The sequence below is a fragment of the Onychomys torridus genome, chromosome 5 (genome assembly GCF_903995425.1).
Source record: "Onychomys torridus chromosome 5, mOncTor1.1, whole genome shotgun sequence".
Taxonomy (NCBI): domain Eukaryota; kingdom Metazoa; phylum Chordata; class Mammalia; order Rodentia; family Cricetidae; genus Onychomys; species Onychomys torridus.
Window position 1 is genome coordinate 32,438,664 of NC_050447.1, and position 26,594 is coordinate 32,465,257.

Genomic DNA, 26,594 nt, shown 5'->3' on the forward strand with positions numbered 1-26,594 from the left:
TAAAAGAACAGCTGGAGTTATCACTATTTCAAGTTGTACTACAGAGTTATAGTAATAAAAATAGCATGGTATTGGTATAAAAACAGACATATTGACCAATAAAATCAAGTTGAAGACCCAGACATAAGTCCGCACATCTATGAATACCTGATTCCTGACAAAGAGATCAGAAGCTTACACTGGAAAAAAGACAGCATCTTCAACAAATGGTGCTGGTCAAACTGGACAGCTGCATGTAGAAGACTCCAAAGAGATACATGCTTATCACCCTGAATAAAATTCAACACCCAATGGATCAAAGACCTTGATCTAAAATCAGATACACTGAACCTGATAGAAGAGAAAGTGGCAAATAGCTTTGAACTCATTAATACAGGAAAAGACTTTTTGAAGAGAACCCAATTAGCACAGGAACTAAGATCAATGATTGATAAATAGGACCTCATGAAAATAAAAAGCTTCTGTAAGGCAAAGGACACCATCAGTCTTACAAAGTGGCAGTCTACAGAATGGAACAATTTTTTTTTTTTTTTACCAACTCCACATCTGATAGGGAGCTAATATTCAAAATATTTAAAGAGCTTAAGAAACTAGATATTAAGAAAACAAATAACCCAGATCTAAAACAGGTAATTCTCAATAGAGGAAACTCAAATGGCTGAATAACACTTTAAAATGTGCAACATCCTTAGCCATCAGGGAAATGCAAATCAAAACTACTTTGAGATTTCATCTTACACCTGTGAGAAAGACTAAGATCAACAAAACAAGTGACAGCTCATGCTGGTCAAGATGTGAAGTAAGAGGAAGACTCCTCCATTGCTGGTGGGAGTGCAAACTTGTACAGCCACTATGGAAATCAGTGTGGCAGCTACTCGGGAAGATGGCAATAGATCTGCCTCAAGATCCTGCTATACCACTACTAGGCATATACCCAAAGAATACTTCATCCTAACACAGAGATACCATCTTCATTGCTGCTAAAGTTATAATAGTCAGAAATTGGAAACAACCTAGATGTCCCTCAACAGATGAGTAGATAAATAAACTGTGGTACATTTACATAATGGAGTATTACTCAGTTGTTAAAAATATGGTATCATGAAATTTGTAGGCAAATGGATGGAACTAGAAATAAATCATCCTGAGTGTGGTATCCTAGACACAAAAAGGCAAATATTGTATGTATTTGTTTATGCATGGACATTAGCTGTTAAGTCAGTGATAAAACCAAGCTACAATCTATGGCACCTCAGAGAGAAGATATAGATCAAGGGACTAGAGGGAACAGTTTTATCTCATTAGGAAAGGGAAATATAATAGATAATTATGGATGGATGGATGGATGGATGGATGGATGGATGGATGGAGGGGTGGAATGGGAGGTTCAAGTGGTGAGATTGATTGGAGGGGTTTGAGGGAGTGAATATGGGGAGAGACAGCTAAAACTTAGGAGCATTTGAGGGGCAGTAAGGTAGTCTAATAGAATAGATACTCCCTAATATATATATATATATATATATATATATAAATTTATTTATTTATTTATACTTATAATTTCAAATATCTTTCATAGATGAAAGTAATTGAAAGAAATTGCGAAAATATGGGGGAGATGAAGTTCCAATTGGCCTTCCTTTTTCATGAAATGAAGCTTCAGGTACCAGGATAAGGTTATGTCTAATTGTGTTGTTGGCCAAAAATGTCCCATTGGAATCCCCAAAGAAACTATGCTGTTACCAATACTCTCCACAAACTAGCAAGTCCTCATTGCTGAAGACAACAGCTACACAACCCATGAACACCCAGGAGTCCAGCTGGTGCCTACATAGAGCCTTCACTCCTACATTCTAGTGTCTTTGGTACAGGAAGGTACTCTGCATGCAACAAAACATGAAATGTTACCAACAAACCAGCCACAAGCCCTTTGATCTGCAATGATGTCCTACTTGCAAGATATACTAGGGAAATAGTGGAACAAAGCTTGTGGGAGTAACCAACCAATGTCTGATTTGTCTTAAGGCCCACTCCATGAGATGGAATCTATGATCAACACTGCTTTGGTGACTAAAAACTGGAGACTAGATATCCCAGGGACCTAGGGTAAAACCAAGTACTCCTGGTCTGGAAAAGGAAAAAGACAAAGAGTGGTGATTAAATGACTCCTAATAATATTCTGCTATACTCATAAGTCAGTGCCTTGTTTAGCCATCATCAGAGAAATGGCCTCCCACTGCAACTATGAACAAATGCAGGGACCCACAAGCAGACACTGCATGGATGGTGACAGACCTTAGAACACTCAGTCCTAAATGGATTGTCTCCATCAAATTCTCCCCTCAGAGGTCATGGAACTCTGCAGAAGAGGAGGCAGACAGACTGCAAAAGCCAGAGGGAATGGAGGACACCAAGAAAACAAAGCTCACGTGAACTCACAGAGACCAAAGCAGCTTGCACAGGTCTGGACTAGGTCCTCTCAGTATATATTACGGCTTCAAGTTTAGTGTTTTTATGGGATTCCTGAGTGTGTGAGTGAGTGGATTTGATTCTAGTGCCTTCTCTTGAGTTCTTTTCCTTGATTGGTTTGTTCTGTCCAGCTTCAATGTGATAGTTTTCAATTTATCATATTATATTTTATTTTGTTATATTTTAATACTATCTCTTAGAAGTCTGTACTTTTCTAATGAGAGAAGAAAGGGGGTGGATCCAAATGAGAGGAAAGGGGGTAGGAACTGGGAGGAATGTGTGTGGGAAACCATAATCAGTATACATTAAGTGATAAAATAATCTATTTTCAATAAAAGGGAAAAAGAACTTTTAAAAAGAAGAAAAAAGTTAAGTTGAAAATGTCTCCTCAATAAAAAAGTGCATATATGGAAATAAAAGTTCACAGAATCATTTGCAAATGGACACCACTTCTACACACCCAGATAATAAGTGTTGGCAGAGGCAAGATGTCTCTGGTGCCCCACATATGGCTGGAAGAGATTCGAAATGCTGTAGTCATTTGAAAGACAGGTTGGCAATTTCTTCAAAAGTTGAACACATATTTGGGCTTAGATTCAATAAATCTACTCTCAGGTTTCTAGTTCAAGGATGTGAAAGTATATCACACATACTCAAACTTGAAATGTTCATAACTGCTTGATTAATAGTAGTTTAAAAACAAGACTTTCGCAGGTGTGCACTGTTGAGTGCTATTCCAGACTGTGACTTGCACCAGGCCACTCTTATACAAGGAGCAGTTGACTCTATTTTGAGAATGGAGGATGACCTGCACCCTGTTAGACACATAACCCCAGAGGTCATGCTGTCCTGTGGTTGGCCTTCAATACAGTGGACTAAAAGTGAAAAGCTTATTAATCCACAAAATTTTCTCCTTGATGTCAGCAGTACAAGTGTGGGGCTATCTTGATGTCTAGGATGAAGGATTTGTTGTCTCATTAACACACAAAAATTTCTCTGCAGAGGAATGCAGGTTGAGCACAAGTTTGCACCTCTAGACAATGATATAAAGTACAAGACAGGACACTTATTAGTCAGGCCAAAAGAATACAGTGACAAAAATTATGTATGATTGAAAGTCATGTATATGGACTATCAATGAGATGATGGGGACCAGCAGATTGAAAAAAGCCTGGGTGGCCATTCCTTACAAAGACAGGTTGTCAGGGAAACAGGAGATAAGAATCTCCTCTACTGGACGTGTCTGAACCTTCTGATATTCTCATCCTACTTGTATGACACACCCTACAGTCAAACATCTTCACAGATGTGCAGTGATCATGTAGGATTGGTCATCACAGAGTCAGCAGAAACCTTGGAGGTAAGAACAAACCTCAGCAGACACAAAGGAACCAGCTCTATTCTATGGGTATAGACACACACACACACACACACACATACACACACACAGACATTCACTGACACACACATACAGACACCCCCCAAACACACACACACACACACACACACACACACACACACACACACACACACACACATACACACACACACAGCCTCAAGGTCCAAAAGCTAATACATACTCAGACCTATTTCTGGTAAAATTTATACCACTTGCCACCTTGGGACAGAAGTAGATTACATTTATAGGTTGTCTTAAATATTTTTGGTGACATTTGATTTACAAGCAATAGGCAGAGGCATTTTTCATCATTCACAACCTTAGTGGCTGATATGGGGACCTCTAGGTGCTATGTTCTAAAAGTTTATGCATTACACAAGTTCAAACCTAGTCTCCAATGCGATGTTGATGGGAGTCACGTCTTTAGGAGCTTTCAAGGGGATAAGAGATCACAAAAAGCCAGGACAGAGAATTGGATCTAGAGTCTTGCACAAGCTAGATAAGTACTCTACCACTGAGCTGTAGTCCCAGAATTTGGGGTGGTGTGGTGTGGGGTGGTGTGTTTGCTTCTTAATAATTTCAAATGTGAACACAATGTGTCCAGATCTTGAATACCATTATGTATGCCATCTGCCCAGTTGAAGACATTGGTTCAATCTTTTGCATAGAGAGCTAGCTCTCACCATATATCACATATGCTGGTATAGTCAACATGAGCTTCATGCTCTCCAAAACTATGAACTCACTTCTATGGTTTACAAGACACACATGCTATGATACATACATGTTTACATATGTATATAGCATATATATTCTTAAGATGCAGCATATATATGCATATAGAATGGGTAGGCCTTTAGTTCCTGAGATCACTAAACCCTCCTGCTTTAGTCTTCCAAGGAGCTGAGCCACAGACATCTATCTCAGGACTGAATTAGCTAGAAGCATAAACTCATGAGGACAGCAGGACTGAGACTCTTCAGAAGTGTTGTAAGTCATTTGTAGATATGAGAAAACCTGGTGGTTGGTAAGAAATGGTCATGGAAATTTGACACCCAACCGGCTCCAGTGTAGACAATTATCCCAAAGCTTCTAAAGGGGGGGGGGGGCAGAGAAACGGATGCAGGATCTTGCACATGTCAGATAACTGCTCTACCACTAAATTGGAATCCAAGAACACTGTTTTGTTTTGTTTTTTATCATTTGGTAATTTCATACATGAATACAAGGTGTCATATGCATTCCTACCCTATCGCACCTGGGATGCTGCAAACTTCCACCATATTCTCCTTCCAATTTCATTCTTCTTCTTCTTCTCCTCCTCCTCCTCCTCTACATCTTCTTCCTCCTCCTCCTCTAACCTCTTTTATAGCTCACTAAGTCAAATTAGATTTTTATCATTTTTTGGTTCTTTTTCTTTTTTTCAAGACAGGGTTTCTCTGTGGATCCCTGGCTGTCCTGAAACTCACTATATAGCCCACCCTGGCCTCAACACAGAGATCCACAGAGATGCCTCTCCAGTACTGAGATTAAAGGTGTCTACCACTGCCACTACCCAACCATTTTTTGTACGTTTTAGTGTGGAGACAGACCATAATTAAATCTCCCAGCCTTTCCTGGAGCGAGTTCTATAGCTCAAGTAGTTCTTAACTAATGTACCCTTGCCTCAGTCCTCTGAGTAGCTGGCATTGAAAATTTGTGTCATCTGATCTGGCTTTACTCCTGCTATATCCCTAGTCTCACAACTTTTAAAATTGTTTAACATATGTATCTCATGACTTAGAAATTCTGCTCTAGGTTGTAAATCCAAAAATTGAACATATGTGATCACATGAAATTATGTGTGATAATATCCATACAGCTTTATCAAAACCCAAACAAAGGATGGGAGGCCCATGTCTATAAATAAACTCCCCAGAGAGCCAAGCAGTATGATTGTGAGATCAGGGCCCACCTGGGATATACAGAGACCTTGTCTCAAAAAAGAGGAGCAAAGGACCAAGTGAAACATTTGTGCATAGATTTGGTAAGTAGATAGAATGTGTCACTTTAAATGGCTTTTCACCAGAAAAGAAAGGAAAACATTATTTGAAGTGATATAGCCAGTCAGAAATATTTATATTGGATTGGAAACAAACTCCAATATAGCAACACAAAATAATTCCATGTGTACTTTGAAACAGGGTGAAAGGAAGTGAACAAGAGCAAAGGGGCTGGAGGAAAGCATTTTGGGAAGTGGGGGGTGTTGTTCTAAATATGATGTGGTGGCACATGCATACCTTGAGAATTTTCTCAGATTTACTAAACCATACACCTAAAAGAGATTAATTACATCTAAGCAAACTATAGTAATTTGAGGAATAGTTCATAGTTAGAGTATTTGCCTAACATGCACAATCCCTAAAATCAATCCCTAGTCCCATAAAAACAAACAATCTGCATTCAAACTACTAAAAATGAGATAATTATTAAAAGTCTAAAACACATTCTGACTCCCTGTTGGAAGTTTAGTGTGTATGTACAGAACTGAAAAGCAGACAAGCCAGCAGTAGGAACATCAATACATGCTCTACATATAGAATGGAAACAACCTACATGGTCATCTCACTAACATGAAAATCTTTCCTGCCTCCAGTTCAAGTCAGCAGGGACCTAATGTTGTCCTTGAAATGCCGATGTTTACAGATTCTACCAGGAGAGTGCACAAGATGTTATCCTTGTGATCTCCAGCCAGAGATCTGTTTCTCACCACACAGCAAATCTGTGGACATCTGGACCCTGGATTTCTCAATCTACAAACCTGTAATTTGTTACTGTTTGTAAGTTACTGAGGTTATGGTTTCTGTTTTATTTCTGAGATGTGGGTCTTGTTATCTTTCCCTGGGCTTATGTAATCCTCCTGCCTCAGCCTCCAAGCGTCTGAGGCTACAGACACTAAGAGCCCAGTTTGAAGTTCATGGTCTATTGGGCACAGCATTGTGACTTACAAAGGCAATGGGATTTTGGGAAATCAGGTTTTCAATTGGCAACTGACAAATATGAGAAAGCATGAACTTGTTGAGAGAGGACCTGGGATTTCCTGTAGACAACAGTGTCTGAAGCTTCTGCCTCATTTGAAGAGGGTCTGAGGCTTGGAAAGGAGGAGAGAGGGGATGGGAAGAAGATGAGGGGAAGAAGGAAGGGAGGAAATAATGGAAGGAGGAAAGAAAGGAAGGAATGATTGAATGAATGAATGAAGGAAGGAAGGAAGGAAGGAAGGAAGGAAGGAAGGAAGGAAGAGTGAGGGAAGGAGGGAACTAATAATTTTAACAAATAAGTAAATTACTAAGGAAGGAAGGAGGCTAATCCCACTGAAGCGTTAAGGAAGATGGGACCACTTCAGGGCTCACACATCCATATTGTTCTGGTAGCATTTATTGAGTCTAAAAAAGTTTGCCCAGACAGATAAGAATAATGCAGAGAGGGTTTGTGATACAAATCTGAAAGGGAAAATGCTGAGAATAGAAGTGCTTATGTGAGTGTTGAAACAAATAAAAATAAATAAATGGACTTTGTAACCTCAGGATGACCCCATCTGCCCTCAACCACACATCTTTCCTGTCACAGGGCACTAAAGCTCTGTGTGCTTGTTCTGAGCCCCTTTTAGCTCCTGGATCTTCTGGGGCAGAGTCTATGTCCAGAACTACAGTCTTCTGGCCTCTAGGGCTCAGCCCACTGCAGTCTGGATGTCCAGCTGCAGGTTCTGCTCATCATGCTCCAAGCCTGCCCGGTAGAGTAGACCCTCACTGTTGGGGTTCTTCTTGACATACCACCTAGCAGGGAGGGGTAAGGTCTCTCTCATCCAAAGCCTGATCCCTTGATTTGGGTCAGAGCAGTGGACGAGTAGGCCAAGGGCCTGGGAAGACAGATGGACTAGTGCACTGATATAGAACACACATGTCTTTCACCAGTGTTTGCTTAGTATGAAGCAAGGGAAGCTATCTAGTTTTGTGTCTCCCTCTCAGAGGCAAAATCTGAAGAACTGTACCACAGTACTGTGACTCACCTATCAGGTCTCTGTGGGATAAGCAGTAACTGAAAGTTAGAAGGTATCTACCTAAGTGTGCCCTGGGTTGGAGAAGACTATGGCGTAATTAAGGACCATGCATGCTAATGAGGCACACCCACATGGGAGCCCTGGATTGAAACAAAACCTTAGGAGGTTGAGGGAGGAGCATGTTCTCACTCATGTGTTACAAAGTTGGCCCAGGACTTCATCCTCCTCCTATTCAGCAGCTTCTCCTCCTCAATGAGGTCAATTGTAGACAGAAGAAAGAGTCCAAGTCCTAGCCACCTCAAGCAGGTGCCAGCTCATGCTCTACCATAGCAACCATAGCCCAAACCTGAACCCTAGGCCTGGTGTACACTCTTCCATCAGCACTCAGAACCCAGGGTCCGTCCAAGCCTCTACCTGAATTCTCTGGGGATCACTCCTACCAGTGTGCTCTCGTTCCTTCTACCACAAGCTAGACTAGGAAGGTTCCTATTCTAACCCTGCTAGAATTTTTGTTGTCTTTTTTATTTAAAAATTGTTTTTTTCATTTTATGTACCATTATCAGTTCTCCCTCCCTCTCCTTCTCCAGTCCCCCGCCACCTCCCCCTAACACACCTCCTATCCACTCCTCAGAGAGGGTAAGGCCTCCCTTGGTGAGTCAACAAAGTCTGGCATACTAAGTTGAGGCAGGAACAAGTCCCTCCCACTTCTGTCAAGGCTGAGCAAGGTATCCCACCCTGGGGAATGTGTTCCAAAAAGCTGTTTCATACACCTGGGATAAGTACTGATCCCACTGCCAGGAGCTCCCTAAACATATCAAGTCACATAACTGTCACCCACATTCAGAGGGCCTAGTTTGGTCCCATACATGTTCCCCAGCTGATAGGCTAGAGTCCATGAGCTCCCTCCCACCAGCTTGGGTAGGCTGTCTCTGTGGTTTTCCCCCATCATGATCTTGACCTCACTTGTTCCTATCCCTCCTTCCTCTCTTCAGCTGAAGTCTAGGAGCTCAGCCCAGTGTTTGGCTCTGGATCTCTGCATCTGCTTCCATCAGTTACTGGATGTAGGTTCTATGATGAAAATTATATAGTCACTAATCTGATTATAGGGGAAGGTAATTTCAGGCACCCTCTCCATTATAGCTAGTAGTCTTAGCTGGTGTCATCCTTATGGATTCCTGGGGACTTCCCTAGAACCAGGTTTCTCCCTAACCCCCTAATGGTTCCATCTACAAAGTTATCTCTTTCATTGCTCTCTCCTCTCCATCCCTCCCTCCCTCCACTCTCCACCTCAGTCCCTCCTGTTCCCATCCTCCATCCCTCCTCCCAGTTTACCCAGGAGATCTTAACTATTTTTCTCTTCCTGGGGCCTCCATGTGTGTCCCTCTTAGGGTCCTCTTTTTCACCTAGCTTCTCTGGAGTTGTGCATGGCAGCCTGATTATCCTTTGATTTGTATCTAATATCCATTTGAGAGTGAGCACATACTGTGTTTGTCTTTCTGTGTCTGGGTTGCCTCACTCTGGATGATTTTTTCTAGTTCCATTCATTTGCTTACAAATTTTATGATGTCATTTTTTTTTAACCATTGAGTAATACTCCATTGTGTAAATGTACCACATTTTCCTTATCCGTTCTTTGTTTGAAGGGCATCTAGGTTGTTCCAAGGTTCTGGCTGTAATGAAGAATGCTGCTATGAACATAGTTGAGCAAGTGACCTTGTGGTATAATTGAGCATCTTTTGAGTGTATGCTCAATAGTGGTATTGCTGAGTCTTGAGGTAGGTTGATTTCCAATTTTCTGATCAACTGTCATACTGATTTCCAGAGTGACTGTGCAAGTTTGCATATCCATCAGCAGTGGAGGAGTGTTCCTCTTGCTCCACATCCTCTCCAACATAAGCTGTCATTAATGAGTTTGATCTTAGTTATTCTAACAGGTGTAAGATGGTATCTCAGTGTCATTTTGATTTGCATTTCCCTGGTGACTAAGGATGTTGAGAAATTCCTTAAATGTCTTTCAGCCATTTGAGATTCTTCTGTTGAGATTCTCTATTTGGATCTGTAGTCCAGTTTTTAATTGGATTATTTAATATTTTGATGTCTAGTTTCTTGAGTTCTTTATATATTTTGGAGAAAAATCCTCTGTTAGATGTAGGGCTGGTGAATATCTTTTCCCATTCAGTACCACTGTCGTTTTGTCTTTTCATCAAGTCCTAATCCTTACAGAAGCTTCTCAGTTTCAGGAGGTCCCATTTATTGTTACTCTCAGTGTCTGTGCTACTAGTGTTATATTTAGGAAGTGGTCTCCTGTGCCAATGCGTTCAAGGCTACTTCCCACTTTCTCTTCAATCAGCTTCAGTATATCTGGGTTTATGTTGAGGTCTTTGATCCACTTGGACTTGAGTTTTGTACATGGTGATAGATATGGATCTATTTGCAATCTTCTACATGTCAACATCCAGTTATGCCAGCACCATTTGTTGAAGATGTTTTCTTTTTTTCCATTGTACAATTTTGGCTTCTTTGTCAAAAATCAGGTGTTTATGGGTACATGGATTAATGTCAGGGTCTTTGATTCCATTGATCCATGTGTCTGTTTTTATGCCAATACCAAGCTGTTTTTATTATGATAGCTCTATAGTGGAATTTGAAGTCAGGGATGGTGATGCCTTTGGAAGTTGCTTTATTGTAAAGGATTGTTTTAGCTATCCTGGGTTTTTTGTTTTCCCATACGAAGTTGAGTATTGTTCTTCTGAGTTCTATGAAGAAGTGTGTTGGGATTTTGATGGGCATTGCATTGATTCTGTAGATTCCTTTTGGTAAGACTGCTATTTTTACTATGTTGGTTCTACCTGTCCAAGAGCATGGGAGATCTTTCCATTTTCTGATATCTTCTTCAATTTCTTTCTTCAAAGACTTAAAGTTCTTGTCATACAGGTCTTTCACTTGCTTGGTTGAGTAACCCCAAGATATTTTATGTTATTTGTAGCTATTATAAAGGGTGATGTTTCTCTGATTTCTTTCTCAGCCCATTTATCATTAGTATATAGGAGGGCTACTGATTTTTTTTTGAGTTAATCTTGTATCCTGCCTCATTACTGAAGATATTTATTAGCTGTAGGAGTTTCTTGGTCGAATTTTTGTGGTCACTTATGTATATTATCATATCATCTGCAAATAGTGAAAGTTTGACTTCTTCCTTTCCAATTTGTATTCCCTTGATCTCCTTATGTTGTTTTATTGCTCTAGGTAGAACTTCAAGTGCTATATTGAATAGATATTGCAAGAGTGGACAGCCTTTTTTTGTTCCTGATTTTAGTGGAATTGCTTTGAATTTCTCATCATTTAGTTTGATGTTGACTGTTGGCTTCCTGTATATTGTTTTTATTATGTTTAGGTATGTTTCTTGTATCCCTGATCTCTCTAAGACCTTAATCACAAAGGGGTGTTGGATTTTGTTGATGGCTTTTTCAGCATCTAATGAGATGATCATGTGGTTTTTTTTTTTTCCTTTCAGTTTATTTATATGGTCGATTACATTGACAGATTTTACATTGACAGATGTTGAACCATCCCTATATCTCTGGTATGAAGTGTACTTGATCACGGTAGATCATTTTTCTGATTTATTCTTGGATTCAGTTTTCCACTATTTTATTGAGTACTTTTGCATCAATATTTGTGACGGAGATTGGTCTGTAATTCTCTTTCTTAGTTGCATCTTTGTCTGATTTGGGTATCAGGGTAACTATAGCCTCATAAAAAGAGTTTGGCAAGGTTCCTTCTGTTTCTGTTGTGTGGCTGACCTATCTAGTTGGTGAGAGTTGGCTGTTCAAGTCTCCCATTATTGTGTGGAACAATTTAAGGAGTATTGGTATTAGCTCTTCTTCGAAATTCTGGTAGAATTCTGCACTGAAACCATCTGACACTGTTTTTTTTTTTTTGGTGGGGGAGACTTTTGATAACTGTTTCTAGTTCCTTAGGGATTATAGGTCTATTTAAATAGTTTATCTGGTCTTGATTTAATTTTGGTATGTGGTACTTGTCCAGAAAATTGTCCATTTCTTTTATGTTTTCCAATTTTATGGGGTACAGGTTTTCAAAATATGATCTAATAATTCTCCGAATTTCCTTAGTGTCCCCCTTTTCATTTCTGATTTTGTCAATTTGTATATTCTCTCTCTGCCTTTTGGTTAGTTTGGACAATGGTTTGTCATCTATCTTGTTGATTTTCTTGAAAAACCAACTCTTTGTTTCATTGATTCTTTGTATTGTATTCTTTGTTTCTATTTTATTGATTCCCACCCTCAATTTGATTATTTCCTGTTGTCTACTCCTCCTGAGTGAGTTTGCTGTTTTTGTTCTAGAGCTTTCAAATGTGCTATTAAGTTGGCTAATGTGAGATCTCTCCAGGTTCTTTATGTAGGCACTTAGTGCTATGAACTTTACTCTTAGCACTGCTTTCATAGTGTCCCATAAGTTTGGGTGTGCTGTGCTTTCATTTTCATTGTATTATAGGAAGTCTTTAATTACTTCATTTCTTTTTAGAGCCTGTGGCGATTCAGTTGAACATTGTTCAATTCCCATGAGTTTTTAGGCTTTCTGTCATTAGTGTTGTTGTTGAATTCTAACTTTAAGCCGTGGTGATCTAACAAGATATAGGGGTTATTCCAGTTTTTCTGTATCTGTTCCTGTTTTCTTTGTTACCAAGTATGTGACCAATTTTAGAGAAGGTTCCACAAGGTCTGAGAAGAAGGTATATTCTTTTGTGTTTGGGTGAAATGTTCTTTAGATGTCTGTTAAGTCCATTTGAGTCATAAAATCTGTTAGTTCCTTTATTTCTCTGTTAAATTTCTGTCTGGCAGACCTATCCAGTGGTGAGAGTGGGCTGTTGAAGTCTCCCACTATTAGTGTGAGGGGTTTGATATGTGATTTAAGCTTTAGTAATGTTTATTTTACAAATGTGGGTACCCTTCTATTTGGGGCATAGATGCCCAGAATTGAGACTTCATCTTGATGGGTTGTCCTGTAATGAATATAAAATGTCCTTCTCCATCTCTTTTGATTGATTTTAATTTGAAATGTATTTTGTCAGATATTAGGATAGCTACACCAGCTTGTTTCTTAGGACCATTTGATTGGAATATTTTCCTAGCCCTTTACTCTGAGGTGATGTCTCTCTCTGATGTTGAGGTGTGTTTCTTGTATGCAGCAGAAGGATGGGTCCTGTTTTTGTCCCTATTCTGTTAGCCTGCTTCTTTTTTTTATAGGTCAATTGAATACATTGATATATGGATATATTAATGACTAGTGATTGTGAATTTCTGTTATTTTTTGGTTTTGTTGGTGGTGGTAGGGTCTGTGTGTTTCCCTTCTTGTGGTTTGTTGGTGTAAGGTTATCTATTGCCTGTATTTTCATGGGTGCAGCTAACTCTCTTGGAAGTTTTCCTTCCAGTACTTTCTGTAGGGCTGGATTTGTGGATAGGTATTGTTTAAATCTGGTTTTGTCATGCAATGTCTTGTTTTCTCTGTCTCTGATCATTGAAAGCTTTTCTGGGTATAGGTGTCTGGGCTGGAATCCATAGTCTCTTACTGTCTGCAGAATGTCTGTCCAGATGGTTCTGGTTTTCAGAGTCTTTGTTGAAAAGTCAAGTGTAATTCTGATAGTTCTGCCTATATATATTACTTGGCCTTTTCCTTTGCTGCTTTTAATATTCTTTCTTTATTCTGTATGTTTAGTGTTTTATTATATGGGCAAGAGGACTTTTTTTTTTGGTCGAATATATTTGGTGTTGTGGTAAACTTCTTGTACTTTCATACGACATGTCCTTCTTCAGGTTGGGAAAGTTTTCTTCTATAATTTTGTTTGTATATATTTTTCTGTGCCTTTGAGCTGGACTCCTTTCCTTCTTCTAGTCACTAATATTCTTTAGGTTTGGTCTTTCATGGTATCCCAGATTTTCCTGGATGTTTTGTGTTAAGAATTAGTTGGATTTAACATTTTCTTTGACCAATGGATCTTTTTCCTCTAATCATATCTTAAATGTCAGAGATTCTTTCTTCCATGTAGTGGAAAGTTTTCCCTGTGTCCCACCCAGCCCTGATGTCCTGCAGCCGCTTATAACATATCATTTAGAGGCTTATATTAATTACCCAATTGTATGGCCTATGGCAGACTTTCTTGCTAGCTAGCTCTTACAATTTAACCCATTTGTATTATTCTATAAGTTGTCATGTGGCTGTGGCATTACCAGTCTGCTGGCATCTTGCTGCTCCTTGGCAGTGGCGCGAGTCTATCTTTCTGTCCTTCTCTCTGTCCCTCCACTTAGATTTCCCACCTGGCTGTAAGCCTTTTCTTGCCACAGGCCAAAACAACTTTATTTACTAGCCAAATGTGAACAGCATATATTCACAGCATACAGAAAAAACATTCCATAGCACTTCCATCTCTTGTATTCTGTTGGTTATGCCTTTGTCTATAGTTCCTGATCACTTTACCCAGATTTTACATTCCAAAATTCCCTCAGTTTGTGTTTTCTTTATTGCATCTGTTTCAATTTTCAAGTCTTGAACTGTTTCCTTCACCTCTTTGATTGATTATTTATTTATTTATTATTCACTTATTTATTTATTTGTTTATTTATTTATTTATTTTGCCTTCTTGGCTTTCTTTAAGGATTTATTGATCCCCCCCCCAATTTTTTGTTTGCCTTTTCCTCTACTTTAAGGGAATTTTTCATTATTGCTTTAAGGCCTCTATTATCTTCATAAAGTTGTTTTTAAGGTCATTTCCTTTGTTTCTTCTACATTGGGGTATTCAGGTCTTGCTGTTGTGAAACCACCGGTTTATGGTGGTGCCATATTGCTCTTTATGTTGTTTAGTGTATTCTTACACTGCTGTCTACTCATCTCTTCCTCCAATCAGTGCAGGTGGGGCCTGTGCCTTAGGGAGTCCCTTTTCCTCCAATTGGTGCAGGTGGGGTCTATGGCTTAGGTGGTCACTCTTCCTCCAGGTGCGCATGGAGTCTGTGGCTCTGGTGACTCCTGATACTGCAGGGGATTGTTGGGGGTATGGGAAGGCCTCTGCCAGGTCTCTGGGGCTTTAATGTATGGGGATGAGACACAGGATGTGCCCCTGGAGGCGAGGGCCTAGAAAGCATGGCTGTCTAGCCAGGAGCCCAGACACTCAAGTCCTCTTTCAGGTGCAGGCAGTTCCTGTGGTAGCTCCTCTTCCAGGTGTAGGTGGGACCCTGGCAGTTGCTGATGCAGAGTGGGGATGGTTGGCAGTGGGGGGGAAGCTAGTGCCAGGTCTCTGGGGCTTTGGTGAGTGGAGAAGAGGCATGGGATGTACCCCTCTAGGGCCTAGTAAGCTGGGAGCCCAGACACTCACCTTCTCCTGTAGGCCTTTCGGTTTTACTTTTTTCTTTTTTTAAGCTCAGAAATGGTGAACACCTGATCCTGTTCTCTCCCAGAGCCTTCTTAACTGGACTGAGAGCTCTGTAGTCCCCCAGGAACTCATCTGGAGCTACATTCAGCTCAAAGAAAACAGGGAAGGCTCACCTTTCATGCCTCAAAGGTGGGAGTCCAAAGACAAGGGAAGGTGATCAATCATGTCAGCCTTCACATGGGATGTCCTGACATGCTTGATAAAGCTTTAGTGGTGCTGGAACTTGTAGAGGTAGACAGGAGCATGGGAGTCTGTGAGTGAGGACACATGTTGACATAATGATTTCTCACATGGAGAAATCACATTTCCACATACCTTTGGTGACAAGAAGCCTTACTCTAAAGTTATCTAGAATCACAGTTGAGTGGCGAGCTCCAGGTTTGAACATTGGCTTTGGAAACCTTTTGTGAAACAGTGACCCCCCTGGCATTCTCAGATGAGTAGTTTTGAGAAGACACTGAGAGTAAATAACGTATTTCCTCCTTTGGATCTGGATTAAACATCACTCTTTTATACTAGACATAAGGATTTACTGAGATAAGTGTCTTTAGGTCCCTGGTATCAGAGACCTGGTGAAGACATGGGTCAGGCCTGACACTACAGAAGCTTCATCAGGGACCCACAGCTCTGCGCTCTCCCTGTTCTTGGTCTTGTTAAAGATGTACTAATGCTGAAAAAGTACTGCTTGGGTGTAGGGATCACAAACATGAAGTCCTCCATCATCTCTATGAACTGTGCTTGGAGGGTCTGGGGGTCCTCATGTCCTCATGTACCCTCCTTTCATTAGCAGGACACTACATTCAGGAGGCAGCATTTACACCAGAGGGAATCAGAAAGAAGAATGTTAGACAGGCTCTTGGATAGGTAGGCAGCAGCCTCCTTGTAAGGAATGTGGCCTGGGGTGAGACAGGGTATAGGTGGAAGGGTACAAGCTTTGGGTAAGCCTGTACAGGAACATGCATAGTTCACTAGGCTTTATTTCCATACATGTATCTGAGAAGAATATATGGGAACGCTCTCTGTCAGGATGGGAGTCAAGGTCTTCTCATCATCTGTGCTCAGTACTCTTCAGAACATCTGGCAGGGGTATCTCTTGGTTATGTTCTTTATGGCATGATCAAACCTGTGACTGAAAGGTAGAGGAGAGTCTTAAGTATAGGATGGACTGGACCTAGGTTAAAGTATCTCTAAGTTTCCACTGCTCATACATTGAGCTCAAGTTCCCAGGGGCTTAGAACTTGGTCTCACCATGGGAACTCCCCAGCCAAACTCATCACTGTCCATAACATTGGTGCTGGGAACATGAACAGAGGCCAAAAGTTCCTGAGGGTGTCTAGGTTGGAACTTTCTATCCACCACATCAGGAATTATCTTGAAGACCTATGGAAAAGTGCTGATCATCAATCACATAAATATTCTGATGCACACTGAATATTCACACTATTTCCCCATTTCCTATCTCATTCAGGATGCTATGCTCACTCCAGAAGAAAGTGGACATCAGAATTAGCCTATTTTGTTCTTTTTGCACTTAATACTAAAAGGACACCAAACCATGGAGATCAATTAATTGGTTTAACAAGTAAGTACTGGTAATCTTACATCCTGGTGACCAGGTCCTCTAAGCCACACAATTCTCCCAACCTGGTTGAGAGCCAGAACTTCTGCTTCACTCTTGTCTGGTAGGCAGTGAACCAGGGCCTCTGAGTCCTTGGGCTCACATCCAGATAGGTTGGCTACAGCTTGCAAATTGAACAGGCAATGGTTGGGTAATCTCTTCCATTGGGTATAGTGATATTTTATTTGTATTGAAATGTGATTTTATTTGTATGTTAATATAGTTGCCTTGAGGTCAGAGCAAGCCAGAGCAGAAGCTGGGCAGTAGTGGTACACGCCTTTAATCCCAGCACTTGGAGGCAGAGCTAGGTAGATCTCTGTGTGTTCAAGGACACAGCCACCATGGCAGATAGACACCTTTAATCTCAATACCAACCATAGAAGACCTGGAGGTCTGTACAAACAGGCAGTGATGAGGAGGTCATGTGTCTGGGTTTACAACCAATGAGAAAACAGAACAGAAAGTCTATAAAAAAGATAGGACACACAGAAGTAGGTCTCTTGCTGAGAGGAAGGACAGCAGAAGCAGTGAAGGGTAAGGTTTTCCGCTCTTGCTCTGACCTCGTGGTTTTTAACTCTGCAATTGGTTCTGTGTTTCTTATTTAACAAGACGGTTACATCTACAATTGGGGGAGCAGATTTTCCTTGATTTCAAGTAGATGTCATTGCCCCTAAATACCACACATTGTTGTGTGTGAAAGACTTAAGTGGAATTGTTCACATTTTCTGTTTCTCAGGAGGTGACAGCTGGGAAAGAGACCATTCTGCCTACATGTTTGGTTTCATTGTTGTTTTGTTTGTTTTTGTGTGTGGCGTTCATGTGTGACAATGGGTATGGTGTGTCATGTTTTGGCTGTGAAGGACAGAAGAACACCCTCAGGTGGCACTTGTCACCCCTTGTTTGCATTTGTCTACACTGACTTAGCTGACCTATGACCTTCCAGGGAGTCTACTGTCTCTGACTTCCCATCTGTCCACAGCGAGCACTGGGTTTACTGACACATATTACCACCTCTAGCCTTAGGTGGGCTCTGGGGGATCTGGAACTTGGGACCTCAACTTGGACAGCACATACTTTTACCAACTAGCCCTTTTCCTCAATCCATGTGTCCTGCTTAGATTTTTTTTTTTTTTGTCAAATTGGACACAATCCTGGGTCATTCTAGAAAGAAGAACTTCAAATGAGAAAAAGCCTCTATCAGATTTGTCCCATATGTGAGTCCAGGCATTTTCCTGGATAAAATGACTGATGCAGGATGGCCCATCCTACTGTGAGCAGTACTACCCATGGGCTATTCTGGGATGCATAAGACAGAAAACTGAGGAAGCCATAGGTAAGTGTTACTCCCTGGCCTCTATTTCAGTTCTGGCTTCTAGGTACCTGTCTGAGTGCTTACTTTGTTTTCCTTCAGATGGACTATAAACTGGAAGCTGAAATAAACCTTTTCCTACCTAAGTAGCTATTGGCCATGGTCTTTATCACAGCAATAAGAAGTAAACTAGGAAACCATGCATACATGTTTTTGCTAACGATGGACGTCACTGGGCACAGCTTTGCTGTTGTATAACACACTCAACACTTATAAAGCAGAGGGGGGTAGATTCTACATTTTATGTCTCTCAGAAATTACTGGAAAGAAGCAATATTTTAATATTTTTGTTTTCATCACTTAACAGCATACAGAATACCAGAGGCAAGGAATGAAGCAGCAAAGTATTGTAGGGTGCACTCACTGTGTAGACTACCTCAGATGTGTCAGAGATAAGGTCAGACAGTAGGCACACTCCACTCTACATGATGGCTCCATGGAAGAGTTTGGACATTGGGGACACAACAAGTGAAGACATACTTGTGCTCCTGCTGACCCAGTAAAAATAGTGACCAGATCGGTATTGCTCCCAAAGTAGGCAATGTAATTCTGGACCCAGCATAGGGCAGCCACTTGGTCCAGGTAGCCTCAGTTGCCTCTGGTATGCTTGTCTCCAGTGCTGAGAAGTGGCAGGGACAGGAAACACAGGGCTGTCCATGTTCTACTTGGCCAACATTACCCAGTTTAGTCCAAGGATCACTTGAAGAAGCCAAGGATACCCAAGTGATACTGGATAGCAACTACTACTATTTCCTCAGTAGCTGCCAGTATGGATTCATCAGTTGTGGGAGGCCGTTCCTATAACCAGTCTACCACCATGGATCCATACCATTACCTGGAGACATCAACATTGACTCCAAGAGGTCTCCACCCAGCCCAAGGTAAACTGGACTGCCTAGTAGATTATCAACTGCTTTGCCTCTGTGGCAGGTTGACGCCACTGATGGGGTACTCTAGGTCTACAAGCATATTTCCATTCCCACTTCCCATCAGTAAGTCTTGGCAATGGATTAATGGCTCTAGATCTTTGTACCAAGGTCCCATGGGTGGAACAGGAAGGGTCATGGCAACAGGGTTATGTAGTGGAGTGAAAAGATTTAAGAGATAAAATTACAGACAAGGATAAAAATTAGGAGCAAGGAATGTAATGCTGTGTGAAGGAACCAGGTGATAGGTGATGATGTAATTGCTTAGCAGAGGCTGGAGGAGCATGGGGGTTGGTGATGAGGAGGGAGCTGGAAGAGGGTAGCACATTTTCCCACAATGAGGTATAACCAACTGACCATCATCACAGAGGCTATGGCCATGGAATTCAGGGCACAGGGCACAGGCCGCTTCCATATGCTGTCACATAAGGGTGGGTGCCAAGGGCTGTGAGCCCGACAGACAGTAAGTGAAAGGAGACTGACCTCCAGCATCCCAGAGAGTCAGCAAGAATGAACTGCTCAAGATAACCAAAGGCCTGTAATCACAATGGCTATGGACCATGGGGAACATAGGCCTGAGGAACTTAGAGCCTGAAAGAGAAGTGGTACCAGAATCATAATCAAACCCTCAGTCATGGGTAAATGGCCAAAAGGGAAGGGAAGAATCTCACTGATCTGATGGGGTGACGATTTTCCCACAGTCCTCCAGCTGGAAAAATATGGTGGGTGGTGCAGGGTCCCAAAGCTCCTCAGAGTGCTGTAGGCAAGAGAAAGCAGTGGGATTGCCTAGCAATGCTGGGAGCCAATGCTATGGTAGTGTATGCCAGAGGTCCTGATGGGCAGAGTCAAGGTGATCCATGGTGGGTGAGAGACAGAGATGCCATGCAGACAGCACTCAGTGAAGAGCTTTATTTGGTGGGGGAGAAGAGAGAAGGGATACATATATATATATATATATATATATATATATATATATATATATATATATATTGAGAGAGAGAGAGAGAGAGAGAGAGAGAGAGAGAGAGAGAGAGAGAGAGAGAGGTGAGAGGTGCACACCTCATGGGAGGAAAGCAGAAGAGCAGAGAGGGAGAGAGAGAGGAAGGAGAGGGGGCATCGAGGGGCATACATCTCATGGGAGTGGAGGGAGAGAGAGAGAGAGAGAGAGAGAGAGAGAGAGAGAGAGAGAGAGAGAGAGACTGAGAGAGAAGAGACTTTTACTTCAGGACACAGGGGGGCTCCAAGGGGCTGGATCAGAATGTAAACATTTTTTTTTTTCTCTTTTAAACCTGATCAATCTCTTGTAGCCCAGAGTGGCTTTGAACTCCTGATCTCCCTGCTTTCTCCTCCCAAGTGCTGGGTTTAAAGGTGTGTGCCACCACTGCCTGGCCTCTTTATCTATCTAGTGTCTAGCTCACACTCTGATCTCCTTTTTTTTTTTTGTTAGAGTACAAACAAAATATTACCACACACAACAGTTGAGTGTGGAGCTCCAGCATGGAGCATTGGCTGTAGGGTATCCCCTCTTAAACAACTCTGCCCACCAGGGATGTAGTTTGTGCAAGTCACAGAATATCACTTAGCTGTTTCCTTACCTGTACTCAGATAAGACATCACTCTCTTACACTCAGTGTAAGTATTTTCTAGATAAAGACCCTCACTTGTCTTGAACCAGATGCCTGATCCAGGTGTGGGTCAGGCCTGGAAACTACAGAACTCACCTAGGTCCCACAGCTCTGAGCTTCCATTTTTTTGCCCCATTATAGGTATACTCATGCTGAAAATGTGCTACTTGGAGTGCAGGGATCATTAACATGAAGTCCCCCATCATCCCATGAACTGTATTTGGAGGGTATGTGGGTCCCTGGTGTCCCTCATATACTCTTCCATTAATAGGTTACTATACTTAGGAGGCAGCATCTATACCAAGGGGTTGGGAAGAATGAGGTTAGGCAGGCACTAGGGTAGGTAGGCAACAGCCTTAGGATAAGGGAAAATGCAGATGAATTAGGATATGGAGGAAAGTTCTGGGCAACTCAAAACAAAAACACACAAACACACCAACCTTCCCCCCACCTTTTTTAGGAATGCTGTCTAAACAAGATAAATGTCAGTCTTCTTTATCTGTGAAGGACCAAAGGGATCTCAACATCTGTTGTTTGCTGTGCTTTCAAGAATTGCCATCAGGGTCTCTCTGCTTATCCTCTTTATTGTCTGAGAAGGGCCAGAGATCTGGGGTGGGAGAAGAGTCTTAAGTGTGGCATGGAGTGGATATGGATCAACTGGTCTCTGGAGTTGCAACTGTCTTCTATGAGTCCCTAGGCAAAAAGGAGATTAGAACTGAGCCTACCATAGGGAGAATCCAGTCATACATCATTGTTGATACCAAGGATGCTGGAGAGAGGGTGAAAATTAGCAGAGGCCAACAGTGGGATGACCGTTAAGACCTGAGGGGCATTCAAAGACAGTTTTTAAGGTCAATAACCCAGTTACCTGATAGTTGTTGAGTGTTCTCCATCAGTCCCACCAGACCTCTCCTACTTTGCCCCTGAAGAGACCCTACACTTAGATTAGCTTATGTATATATTCATTTTGCACCCAGGGCTACAAGGATGCCAAGCCATGAAGAAAGGGTAATTTGTCCAATAGTGAGGCTTTCCTGTCATACACCCTGTTGTTTCCCATCTTCCTAGTCACATAATTCCACCAACCTTGGTGATAGCCTGAATCTCTGCTTTCACCCTTACCTCCTAAGCAATGCACCAGGATCTCTGAGTCCACAGTCTCACAACCAGATTTACCACTGTCTGCAAAGAGATAATGTAGGGTCTGACTGATTATTCGAGACAGGAAGAAGTAATCGAGACCCAACTAGATATCCTTACTTGTTAATAACCATAGCATGGTATGTGATGTGTATGGACTTTAGTAAGTATGAAACTTTTCCCATTTTCTGGAAGCTCAGAAGTGACAATCAGTGTTAACTTTATGCATACTTCATTTTTCATGCTCTTCTATGTGTGTGTGCATGTGCACATGACTGTGTGTCTCTGTGATTCTCTGTGTGTTCCTAACTGAGTGCAGGTTTATCCACAATAAAGTTTATGTGTGATGGTCAGAGGACCACCTTACATGTCAGGCCTTACCTTCTAACACTTGGTTTGAGAAATGTTCCTTAGTCCACTGTTGTCCACACAAGCCTAGCTGTGTGTGTTCTTGCAGAGATCCCCCGTTACTCCCTCACCATAGGAACACTCAGATTACAGACAAGTACTACTATATCCAGGCTTATGTGGGTTCTGGGATTTGAACTCTGATCCTCACACAGGCACAGCAAGCTCTTTTACCCATTGAACTATCTCCCAAATCCACACATACTTGTTCTTGCCAGTGATTGAAGCTTCTAAGGATAGCTTTGATATCCACATAACATACTCAGCCTGTAGAAAGCAGAGGTGTGGATTCTAACCCTTGAGCCTTTCATAAATAAAAGAAGTCCTTTCCCTAGATCCTTATATTCCCCATAGTTCCAGAGGGTAGTGCTATGGTAGTAGATACAGGACTGAAGTAGTTGGAGGCACTCACTTGATAAACCACCTCAGAGGAGCTGGAGATGAGACCAGGCAACACGACTACTCCAGTCTTCATGATGGCACCATGGAAAGAGGCCTTGGGACATGGGGGACACAACAAGTGAAGACACACTTGTACCACCTGCTGACTTGCCAAAAATAGTGACCTGGTCAGGGTTGCCTCCAAAGTGGGAGATGTTCTGCTGGACCCAGCGTAGGGCGGCCACTTGGTCCAGGTAGCCCCAGTTGCCTCTAGCATGCTGGTCTCCAGTGCTGAGAAGTAGAAGGGATGTGGATCACAGGGCTGTCTAGGTTCTTCTCAAATGATACTGCCTAGCCCCAGACTCACCAGACTCACCTGAAGAAGCCCAGGACACCCAGATGGTACTGGATATGACAACCAGCATATCCTCAGTGGCTGACAGCATGGATCCACCATACAATGGAAGCTGTGCCTATAACCAGAGCACTACCATGCATCCATACCATCACCCAGAGAAGTCAAGAGAGATGTCAGGAGGCTTCTATCGGACACATGCTCAAGTGGGACTGACTTCCAGATATGGACTGCTTCCTATCTGTGCAGCTAAACACATCAGGACTCCTCAGCATCTTAGACCCAGCCACATGTAAGAAATACAGTCTCATCAGCATATTTCCAAGTCCCACTGTCACACCAGGAGTCTCAGTTTGGATTAATAGAAATAAGTACAGAGCAATGTCACTCTTATTCCCAGACTCCTCAAAAGTGAAAAGGTATCTCCATAAGAGTTTTCTGATTATGAATCCAAAGAGTCAGCAAATATCATTGGCACAATCAATATCCCAAGCTAGAAATTTGGCTTTTCTCAATGTTCATCCCTCAGACACCTGACTGGGTCTCTAGGGATCAAGTTTGTTGAGAGTCCAGAGTTAGTGCCTGGGCCAATCTTGACCCTCAGAGCTCCAGTACTCAGTGTCTTATACCCAGGTTTAGCTGCCTGGTGACAGTACCATGCTGAGAAGGCTCTCTTGACATACTCAAAAATGCTGACTTGCTAACTACACTGCAGTAGAGCTCAGGTTGGCTTTGTGCTTTCTAATCCTCTGAGAAAGAAATCCTCTCTGATTCAGGACTGACCATACCTGATACTCACAGGCAGGTTAGAGTTCTCATGGGCATGGGCTGGTGTGTAGATGTTGAGATACAGGTCCTCTGACATAGAGATAGAAGTTGTGATCAACTTCATCTTTTTCAGACCCTCTGTATTCATCATATCCTCATTTTGCAGCCACCTGATGACAATGGCAGATAGTGATCCAAAAAGATGTTCATTGATCAAAAAACAGACCCTTAGTCTGGATTTCCTTCCCGTCACCCTTAATGCCTGCTCCTCTGCTGTCCTCTACATGATCCCTGTCTGAAATCAGTTCCTCCAAGGTAAAAGGCCACAGGATCTCTGGAAGCTGTGAAGGACACATACTTCAGTGAGGCCTCCATTGTGTGGGGTTTGGATGGAACACTTTATGAAGTTGGAATTTCTTAGGTTGTCTGTGGAATGTGACGGGCTGCATGTAGTGACATTTACCACTTTTTCCTGTAGTACTTAATGCTGTTTTGATTGTTGACATAACATAGAATCACTTGAGAAGAGAGTCTCAGAGGGATGTCTAGAACACATAGGTCTGAGGAGATAACATTAATTGAGGAGGGAAGATTTTCCCATGATTGGTGGGACCATTCCCTAGGAAGGGGCTTCTGAACTGTTGAGTAGAAAAAGTGAGCTGAGCATTAGCAGGCAGCCAAGCAATCTTTACTGTAAAGTATAGATATGATGTTACCAAATCCCTTAAGCTCTGCTACTGTGAGTTGCTTCCTATGAAGGAATGTTCTGAAACGACCTGTAATAAACCATTTCTCCAAGAAGTTTCTTTTACCAGTATATTTTATCACGCAACAAGAAACAAAATAAAGCTGTATGGATAATATAGTGCTATGCCTACACCTGTGTTATGGGAGTCAATGGACAATGCTGTTCCATGGGATAGTTCTCCATCCCATGTCAGGCTCTCAGGGCACCTCTTCTTCCCACTAATATTCAGAAGTTTGTTTTCTTGAACAATGGCATAACAGAATTTTCCAAGGGCCTGCCCTGAGAAGATTCTCCCAGGATCCTGAGGAAGATGTTACATCCAGTGGGGGCTTATCTGAGGGAAAAGAATCTATGTAAACCATGCTCTTCATCTATTACTTTATTTCTCTAAGACAAAATTCTATCTCTACAGCTTCAGTTCCATCCTGACTCTTAGTTCCTCTCTGTACCTACTTTTTCTGTCCCTTATAGCCCTAGTAACAACTAACCCTTATGCTTTTGATCTCATCTTCATCCCCTGTACCTTCATCCTCCATCTTTCCTGCAAGCTCCTTACTCCTGGCTCTGAGAAAACGCTACAAAAGATCTGCCTTACCATCTATGGAATCTCTGCCTTTCTCTCTTCTCTCTGGCCATGCAGTTCTGTGTACCATCTACAGAAACTACCTTGTTCTTTCTTTCCTGTCCACGTGATTCTATCTACCTCTGGAATTCTGCTCCAGTCCTTACCATACCCAGTTATGCAAAATTGTCCTCAGTCAATAGCTCTGCAATGTTACTAGGCCTGAAGGCAAGGGATGGTCTGAGCTTCATTTGCACAAGAAACAAAGCTAAGCATCTACAGTGCCTGCTGTCTCCTAGGCTCTGCAAGGCTGTTAGTTACCTAGTGGATCAGCATCTGAGAAGCTTAACTCTTCACCAATATAGCCTAGAAGTATATGGGCACAAGAATTTCATAGCAGAAGACAGCTGAAATATTAAAAACTGAATAACACCAATATTTATTGATAAATGGCTTCCTCTAGAAAAATGCCTTGAAATTTCTAGGTATAGCTTTAAATATAGCTAATCTACAATATATTCTTGCAGCCTGGAATAATGGCACTTGGCTCTATGGATTGTTCAGTGACTGTAGAAGATGGAGATGCCAAGGACACATCATTGTCACCCTCTTGAGAGACTTACAGTATATGACACTTGAGTCTGGTTCTTGCTTGCTCTATGTCTACACTAACCCTTGTCCATAGACCTCTCACATGCTGGTAAGATCACTTGCACAGTCTAAGTCTGGGAGTGGCTTATATCTTCTCACTATAAAACCAAGAGATAACTCCATATAGGACTGACCTCTGTCTCAGGAGACTGGCAAAGTTGTTCTACTAGAAGCCTTAGCCATTTATCTGAAAATGCATGGTAGACTACACATCACAGACAGAAAACTTCTGTGGTTGGGATGAAGGAAGCACCTCATTCTGGACCAGAGCTCAGAGCATTCTCACCAAAGGCCCTGTAAGTCCTTTGGGCCCCAGGACTTACATGGCTGGATAGGAGGTCCCATCTCTCATACCACTCCATGGTTCAGGGGCCTCAGGGGGTGCAAATACAGTGGTCCTACAGGTGGCTAGGCAAAGGGAATTCCCAGGGAGGTGTGCATTGGTGAAATTATTAAGGCCACTCCACGTATTAAAGGAGGTTTATTTTGTGGATAACTTACAAATGAAGGGTTAGGTTGCAGGGTCTGGCAAAGGTATAGCGCAGCCGTGGTGTTCTCTGGAGAACTTCGGTCTACCTCCAGAGTCCAGGGTCCCGGAACCAAGAGAGGCCTCCTCCCATCCTTGGTCTTCCGTTTCCTCCTCCGCCCTGGCCTTGTGGGCGTGACCATTCCCGAAGCCTCAATGGGGTTGAACTTCC

The 26,594-nt window shown here is 42.1% G+C and overlaps 1 pseudogene; it reads right to left on the reverse strand.

Moving 5' to 3' along the window:
* Positions 1–7,571: 7,571 nt before the first annotated feature.
* Positions 7,572–26,337, reverse strand: LOC118584555 (annotated as a pseudogene).
* Between the last annotated feature and the right edge of the window lie 257 nt (positions 26,338–26,594).